Below are 9459 nucleotides of genomic sequence, written 5' to 3' on the forward strand. Positions count from 1 at the left end.
TGAAGATCTGCTTGCCAGAAAGAACAAAACATTCATGGACTGGCAGAATGACCCAAACTTTATGCCCCCAAAAGACCGCTTCAAATCCGATCATGTTGAGGCCAGAAAGAAATACGCAAGATGCAAGACCAATGGTGGGAAAGGAAAGCTGACGAAGTGCAACGCTGTGCCGACACTAAGACTCCAAAGAGTTCTTCAACGCCATCAAATCAATATTCGGCCCTTCAAATCTGGTACTCCCCCCTTGCTTGCTGCAGATGGAAGTACACCAATCAAGGACAAGGCTGGCATTAAAGACAGTTGGAAAAAGCACTTGAGTCAGCTCCTAAACCTGACCTCATCGGTCAACCAATATGTTCTTTACCAAACACCTCGACAGCCAACGCGCGACCAACTGGATGTTCCGTCAACGATGAGGTGTTGAGGACGGCCATGAAAAAAATTATCTGTGGTATGGTACCTGCAAAGGATGGTATTTCAGCAGAGGTGTACAAGGTTCTCAGTGAACAGACTCTGGAGGCATTCCACGATGTGCTGAACATCATCTGGACGGAAGAGGATATGTCAGGCGATCTCCTCGACGCATCATTTGTGACACTGTATAAGAATACAGACATGTGCGGACTGCAGTAACTACAGAATAGAGGCATCTCTTTGCTCTCCATAGTTGGCAACATACTTGCTCGCATCATTCTCAACAGAATTATTGCGGCAGTGTCAGAAGATAACCTTCCCGAATATCAGTGTGGTTTTCGCCCAGACCGCAGCACCGTTGACATGATCTTCGCAGTGAGTCAAGTCCAAGAGAAGTGTCTTGAGCAGAACATGAATCTGTATGCCGTCTTCGTGGACATGACAAAGGCTTTCGATAAAGTCAACAGATACGCACTGTGGGTAGTACTCAAGAAGCTTAGGTGTTCTCAGATGTTTACCAACCTCATCCGACTCTTTCATGTTGACATGACTTGAGAGATTCTCTCAGACTGTGAACCCACTCAGAAATTCCCCATATCTAACGGTGTCAAACAGGGCCGTGTACCCGCTCCATTACTCTTCAAATTCTTTTTCACACAGGTACTGCTCCATGCTAACCGTGACGTTGGCCTTGGTATTTACATTAGATATCGCCTGGATGGATCATTATTTGATCTCCGTCGCCTAGCTGAATAAACCAAGACGCTAGAAAGACTCATTACGGAAGCACTCTTTGCAGATGATTCTGCCCTCATGGCCCATAAAGAGACTCTCCAACAGGCAATCGTGGACATGTTCTCTCCCACCTCCAATCTATTTTAACTCACAATTAGCCGATGAAAGACAGAAGTCATCTTCCAGCACGCCACAAACATTGTCCCTTCACAACCTTGCACCACCATTGGTGAAACGCAGCTGAAGAACGTAAACAGTTTCAAATATCTACCCATCAGAATATCCAGTGATGGCTCCCTGGACAAAGAGAACACTGCTAGGATCCAAAAAGCCAGTCAAGCACTCGGACGAATCTGAACCAAGGTCTTGCAGCACAAGGACATACGTCTGTTAACAAAGATGAAGGTGTGCAATGCAGTTGTCCTCACCTCTTTCTTGTATGGCTGTGAAACGTGGACTGTCTACGGAAGGCATATCAGTCAGTTAGAACAATTCCACCAGCGCCATCTGAGGTTCATCATGCGGATCAAGTGGCTGGACCGAATACCCAACCAGGAAGTCCTTGATAGAGCCAACACAACAAGCTTCGAAGCCAAACTAATCCACGCCCAGCTTCTTTGCACTGTCCATGTCATCCGCATGGATCAAAACAGAATCCCAAGCAGCTGCTCTTTGGCGAGCTAGCCCAGGGCAACATAAACCAAAGCCGCCCTCGCAAGAGGTACAAAGACAGTCTCAAGATGCACATAAAATGGGCAGACCTTCAACCCCATCAGCTTGAGCTCGCTGCCTCAGACAGAGGTCACTGTCGCACCCTGAGCAGAAAAGCCAGTTCCAATTTCGTGGCTGACCGCCAGCAGCGTCTTGCTGCAGCTCGTGAGAAACGTCACATAGCTGTATCTCAGCAACCCCCAACCACCGATGTCCCAAGCCCCACCTGCAACTGCCTGTTATATTTTTGTGTGTGTATGTGTGCGTGCGTGTGTGATTCTAAGGATTGTATTGATTCAGTTTATGATTTTATTGACGTGCCCGAACCAATACAGAATTAAACATATTTTTCATTTCATGCTTGCCAGTCTTCACTTAATCAGGTCGATGAACTCCATAATGCATAATCTGAAACATAATGTCATATTACTAAATGCATTCGAGGTGTTATATTCCAGAAATAATAATTACCGTTCACAAATGACTTTAAGTATTCATTTTATGTTAATTGCTTTGTCATTATGAATGATAGATTTAATTCAGTTTATCTACATTATGATCAAAAGATTTATCTACCATTTGTAGCTCTGTTGAAACACGTGTAACACACAAGACACTTTCATCTTGTGCATGATGGCATGGTATGGTGTCTTGCGCTAACAAAGACGGTTTGTTGCAGTCTAACAAATACATTCCGTTCCATCCCCACTGAGTGTGAAATCTATAATCTATTACTGAGTATGAGTGGTTTTTCTTTGAAGAAAATGGTGTTTATAATGACGTAATTTAAAAAAGTAAAACGTTACGAATATTCTTCTGCAATTATCATACATTGACAAATTAACATTTTAGATGACTTAATTATATTCAACTGAAGAAACGTTTAATAGTCGGATTTTAAGTAGGACTAACATTTCGTGGGGCCAGCAAACATATAAAAGACTAAAGATAATAGGAATTAGCATACAAGAAAATTCCTATTTTCTCTCCATGGTCTTTGCATATGTTTTAAGGACTTATTAGAGAGCGCCAAATCGTCCGCAAAAATGAGCACATTCTTGCTATAATGTCCGTTTAAGATTTTATGTCATAAAGGTTCACTTCAATAGCAGAGGTGCACCGTGCACTCGCGATGCAAAGAGAAAAGTGTATCCGATAAGAACAAAATTAGTGAATGGGGGCCACCCTAGGGACAATGGGAATTACCATTAAAAACACCCCTGTGCCACTCTGGGGACTGGGAATTACCATTAAAAACACCCCTGGGCCACTCTGGGGACTATGTAAATTTAACATGGGGAAACTTGCTGGGCCACTCTAGGGACAAGGGAAATTGAACATGGGGAATAGATTTTGGGCTTGTCTAGGGACAATGGGAATTTAACATGGGGAATAGAGTTTGGGCCTGTCTAGGGACTATGTAAATTTAACATGGGCGATATTGTCGTGCCACTCTAGGGACAAGGGGAATTGAACAGGGGAATAGAGTTTGGGCTTGTCTAGGGACAAGGGGAATTTAACATGGGAGAAAAAAAACTACTTTAGGGACAAGGGGAATTTAACATGGGATTTGTTTTTTTTTTAAAAAAAAATAGGCTAGGCAATTGAAAGTCAAGATCTTTTCGAGACCTATGAGTGGCCCTGTAAAGGGCCTTTGGGTTTTATGTTAATATTAAGATATATTAACATAAAGGGCACCGCATTGGTCTTCTTCTTGTCCATAGGCTGCGCCTGACTGCAGGACCGTAAATCAGGACAATTTTGAGGCATCCTTGACGCTCCACATATACTCTTCGCATCCACAGACTGGTGTCTGTCCTGTGGCCAAATGTCCACTTGGATCGGACATACATCGGTATGTCCGTCCTGAACATCATCGAAGATACAAGGGTTGAAGATTGAACGTCGGTCCACATGTTGAGGCGCCGAGAACAGGTGAATCAATACAGTGAACTGTGCTTATTTATAGGTAGAGGAAGGATTGAAACGGATTGAGTTCATTGACCAATCCAAACACGCGTTACAAAATTCAGTCAGCCCACGTCCAATCGGAAGAGAGCAGTCTGTGACGTCACGTGGTCTATATAGATTCGCTAGCGCCTGTGTGTAGTCAATCCATGTGACAGTTTTTAAACATGACGGAAACTCAGAAAACGATAAATTGGGGTGCACCAGCATTGGAGACCGCACAAGGGAACCCGGACTTACTTTCAGAAGAGGTGAATTGGGATTTTGTGGATTTTCTTACCTCGCAAGAATTTGTTCCGGAACTTTCGTCTCCTTCATTACCGCACGTGGAGAATTTTAGACAGAGACAGAAAGAAGAATTGGAGAAATTTATACAACAGCAAAAGGAAGCGGAACAAGCTTTTCTCCTACAGCAACAACAGCAAGAAGAAGAGGTAAGAAAAAAACAAGAAGAAGAAGCAGCAGCAAATAAACAAGGGTGTGAAAATCAAACGGTCACGGTACTGTTAGACATTTTAGCGGAGTTAAGAAGTCTGAAACAAATGTATCAGACTTCTTTATTACGACCTAAGAGAATACGACCTTCCCGAGTTAAACACTCCAACCCTGTGACTAAGCCTACCGTGTCACCCTTAGTGATTTCAACCAAATCATCATCATCATCATCAACAGTACGCAGTCCAGAAGTAGGCCTTAGCCGTGGCAAAGGCTTAAGACAGTTAAAGTTGATTGCTTAAACTCATCCCTACACCAAAAAAGGCCCTTTTCAGGGCCACTCACGTCTCTCGAAAAGAGATAGACTTTAAATTGCCAACATCCATTCAAACTAAAAAAAAACAACCCATTTTACCCCTATAGTACTTGTGTATGAGAGTGTGAGTGTACGTTCTTATTTTAAAATCAAAACCCAAAGACACTTACCTTTTTATACCTAATTTATTCTTTTATAAATATTTACAATCCAATTCACAATTCACAACAGAGCACTTTAAAAAGGTCATAGACTTCTTCTGTCTCATTGTTTAGTCTCTCTGTTTTTTGAATTTCTTCACCCTCACAGTCTTTTCCTCCTCTTCATCCTCACTTTCTTCCCTTCTTCTTTTCTTCTCCTATTTCTTTTTCTTCACCTGTCTGCTTTCTTCCTCCTTTTCTTCTTCCTCTTCTTCCTCTGAAGAATCCCTCTCTTCTTCTGACTGCTCTTGTTTCTTTTTTGGGCAATCTGGAGACCAATGTCCTTTTTCTTGACAATAATAACAGGTATCTTGACTTTTGTCTTTTCTAACCCCTTTTTTTCTTTTTTGACGGTCTGGACACTCTGAAGACCAATGCCCTTTCTTCTGACAGATATAGCAAGTATCTTGACTTTTATCTCGCAAGGAAGGAGAGTAGTCTGTCGGCTGGTCTGAAGAGAATTTTCTAATGACCCCTCGCAAAGCTCTGACGAAACGTTCGATTTGTGTAGTCTCTTCCATCGTTGTGCTCGGTTTGAGAGTGAAATGAATAGTGAAAGGACAAGACACACACCCTTTTATATACGCTGGTCTGCCATGACTATAAATTAGTCCATGGTGTTTAAATTTTAGTCATTTGACGTTTTGCACTCAAGATGAAACGATCCAAGTCATTTGAGAAGAAAGAAGAAGAAAGTAAGAGGCAGAAACGTGATCTATCGCCTCCTACCAGGGCTGAAGTCTTGGCACAAATTCATGCCAGTGATTTTGAAGAGGACATGAGTGAACCAGAATCCAAACCCTCTAAACAAAGTTCACCACCCTTAGTCAACCCTGAAAACTACTATTCCATTCAAGAGAAGGAAAAGCGACCCTCTAGAAAATTTAGAACCACGGCTTACAAATATACGGTGAAGTTTAAAGATTTCAAGTCCGATGTACCGTTAGAGAAAGCAGAAAGGTTCATCGCCGACATGTGGGATTCTTTGCTCACCACACTCAAGCGACAATGTCAACCCAAAGAAGACGATCGCTTGAGACTTTCCATACAACACGACGGTTTGAAATCCCCTGTTTGGATCGAGTTTAGTGGCCCTGCAGAATTGACCGCTTCCAAAGTCATGGACAAGATTCAACACGTGCAACAATCCAATGACCAGTTTGACATCACCGATGGAAAAGCCACACTGGACATGACCCACGTCTCTCCTCCTCAAGAGACTGGATGCAAAAAGATGTTATTGGTGGACGAGCTTCGCAGCACCAAAACAAGTCTCGTCCGAATTAACAACCCTCAAGACAAGATGTGTTTAGCCAGGGCTATCGTGGTGGGACGAACCTATGTCGACAAAAACGAACGGTAGAATGGAAAAGAGCCTGGGAGAACATTCGAAAATCGGACCGAGCCAAACAACGAAACGAAGCAGAACTCCTGTTGCAACAAGCCGACTTGCCCAAAGACAAACCCTGTGGCATTCCTGAGATGCAAAAATTGCAAGATGCCCTAGCTCCACGCTACACCTTGAAAGTGTACCCTCAAGAAGTGCGCGGACCTCTGTTGTTTCGAGGCCAAGACTTTAAGGACGGAAAATACATTCATGTCTATTATCATTTCACCTTACCGTATGGACACGTCGGTATTGGTCTGTATATAAAAAGGAACCCTAGGCAAGATCGATAGTTCATTGTGACTACCAAGACCAAGCGAACAAGATGAATACTTTCAGAGAAACACAAAACAAGTTCAGAAAGGCACAATTCAAGTTTGGGGCTTCTGAAGTGGAATGCGATTGTGAGCCTTGCGATGGGAACGATGATGTACGTTGTGACCTTAGCGATGCCGTAAAGCATCATGGGAACTTTGTTCTCACTACCCCTATCATGGAAAGTGATGCTGTGCGTGTCAAACCTGAGGGATGCGAAAGCGATGCCGCTCGTCCTCTTGGACACTGTAGTGGGTTTCGTTTTAAAGGTGAATGTCTACCTTCACGTCTACCCCCCCTACGAATGTCATCCAGCCCTGAGCAAACTCCTGTCCATGTCACCCAACCCTCATCGAAACGAACCTGTGAAGGACGAATATTCGTTTCCTGTGCGTTTGTCGGAATACTGCGACTTTGAAAATCGTCTTCAATCGTTCAAAGGAAAATGGCCTAAGTATCTGGGAGGATCTGGCTCCTGAAGAATTAGCCAGAGCCGGATTTTTCTACTTGGGAGAAGGGGATAAAGTCAAGTGCTTCAATTGCGGTGTGTCACTTCACCACTGGGAACCGCAAGATTTGGCCTACCTAGAACATGCTCGTTGGTCACCGAATTGTCATTACTTACCCTTAGTGGGACCGAGACATTGAAGTAACTTACCATGTCGTCGAAGAAGAAGAAACCAGATTGGCTAGGAGTCAAATATTGGACATCACCGAGACCAGTATTTAACCTCCATTTGAAAAAGGATATTGAATCATTACCTAAAGAACTGCAAGAGAAGATTTACAAGGAAGTTTGGCAGGGGCTTGCCAGAGTGAAATCTCAATGGGTGACTGTAGAACTTTTGTGCCGAGAAATTCACAAGAGGAAAGTGAAAAAAGTCAATCAATGTGTTAGATTTCTCTGGGTCAAGGGTGCATTCATCCTATTATATTACCCTAAACCGTTTACATCAAAAGAGTTCAATGAGATTCTTGGACGTTACCCTGAATGGCAGTGGTCAGAAATTACTCACTATGTGGATTACTTTTGCTCTAGGAGAAGATTGTGAATTGTACGGACTGACCTATTCATGGATGCTTTTCAAGAGAACATTCGTGCTTTGCCTGTGGAGTTGAGAGAACGCATTTACCGAGTCAAAATACAAGTCAAACGTAAAGAACAATTTCATCCGTTACGTCACCAGATCTTTAACCACTGGTATCTGAATGGTATGAGAGGAATGATTCGTCAGAAATTGTTTCAGTGGTCAGACCTTGTTCAACACTTTCAGTTAGTGAATGAACTAAATGTTCATCATTTTGGTTACTTCGAGATTCACCTAGAGCAACGCATTGAAGAAGACGAGTTAAAGGATTACCAACATATTTTACATGGAATATGCTTAGCGGAAGACAAAACATCTAAACAAACTCTGAAGTGAAGGTTACAGTATGCAAGATTTAGATTCCCCACTGGAGAACGAAGATGTCTAGTTATCGCTTCCGAAATAAAGAGACTATAAAATCAAGAATCCATGCCACGGCTTATGTCACAAGTGATTGAACAGATTCCGTGGAAGGAACTCAATGACCATATTCAAACCGTGGATCATTACCATCAATTATTACGAGAACTGTATCCGTTCAATTTGGGACGACGCATAGTGTGTGTCTTAGTGACTTGTTTTCTGGGATTTCGTTTACCAGCCGATTCCTTGTGGACCCTTTACGAACAGTATTTACCACCCCATTCAACATGAAAGTGGTGCCTTTAAATGTTCACGAGAGATTCCTTTTGCTCAAAGCCTTGCGTTTTCATCTGGATACTTCTCGACCTCTACGGGAAAAAAAGATTCGTCAACTTTTACCTACCCAAGACGTGTATGACGATGTGTGTGTAGCTTGTGACTTACACCCCCACTGGACAGATGTCCGTGCCTGGAAAAAATGGGATTTTGAGGCTTGGACCCAAGAAGTGACCCAGTATGCACGAGAGTTGTGATCCTTCCTTTCAACGTCCAAAGAAAAATGTTACTTTTCAACCTGTGTTAGTGACGGTGCCAGAAGAAGAACCCGTCACCCAGGACAGAACTGTCGTGGACATGCCTGAAAGACCCTTTCGGGAGGACACTTGTGTGACCTTACCCAGACACTTATTTTTATTCCACGTTGATGGTTATCATGTGCCTTTTATCGTTGTACTTAAGCCTTTGGTTTTTATGTATTTTTGTCTTTCGTGTTCATGTTTAAAACATTCAATAAACGTGTCCTGAAAAAAGTATATAAACTCTTGTCTTGTTTGTTTTCGTGTCACAAGTGACATTCCTAACACTATGGCTACCTCTGCTCTCTCTGCTCCCTCTTCCTCCACTGTCAAAGTCATCGACGAACACTTAGATCGTGCCAGTTGGGAGGCTTTGTATCTTCGCCATCCCTTTAACATGCTCATTGCTGGACCTAGCGGTTCAGGCAAAACCGAATTCGTCAAACGTTTGATCGAACATAAATATCATTTGATCGATCGTCCACCTCAACGCATCGTGTGGTGTTATAAAGAGTGGCAATCGGCGATCAGCCTCTTGCGAGAAAGTCAAGGCGATTCCATCGTGTTTGTGGAAGGCATTCCTAAAGAAGACGACGGCATCGTTTCTGACTCCCGTCAAACCCATTTGGTCATTTTCGACGACATGTCAGGAGAAGACGAAGAAGAAATTAAACTGTGGTTCACGCGCAAAGGGCATCACCGTAATGCCAGTGTCGTTTACATCACCCAAAATTTGTTTCAACAAAGTAAAGCCCATCGCACCATCAGTCTCAATGCGCATTACGTGGTCTTGTTTCAAAGCCCTCGAGATAAATCGCAAGTGCAAGTCTTAGCCAATCAGTTAGGGACGCCTTGGCTGACTCAGGCGTACGACGATGCCACCCAAACACCACACGCCTATTTACTCGTCGATTTGAAACCTACGACCCCCGATGATTTGCGATTTCGTACC

Source organism: Sinohyriopsis cumingii, chromosome 4 (genome assembly GCF_028554795.1).
Source record: "Sinohyriopsis cumingii isolate HCF-2022 chromosome 4, ASM2855479v2, whole genome shotgun sequence".
Classification (NCBI taxonomy): Eukaryota; Metazoa; Mollusca; class Bivalvia; order Unionida; family Unionidae; genus Sinohyriopsis; species Sinohyriopsis cumingii.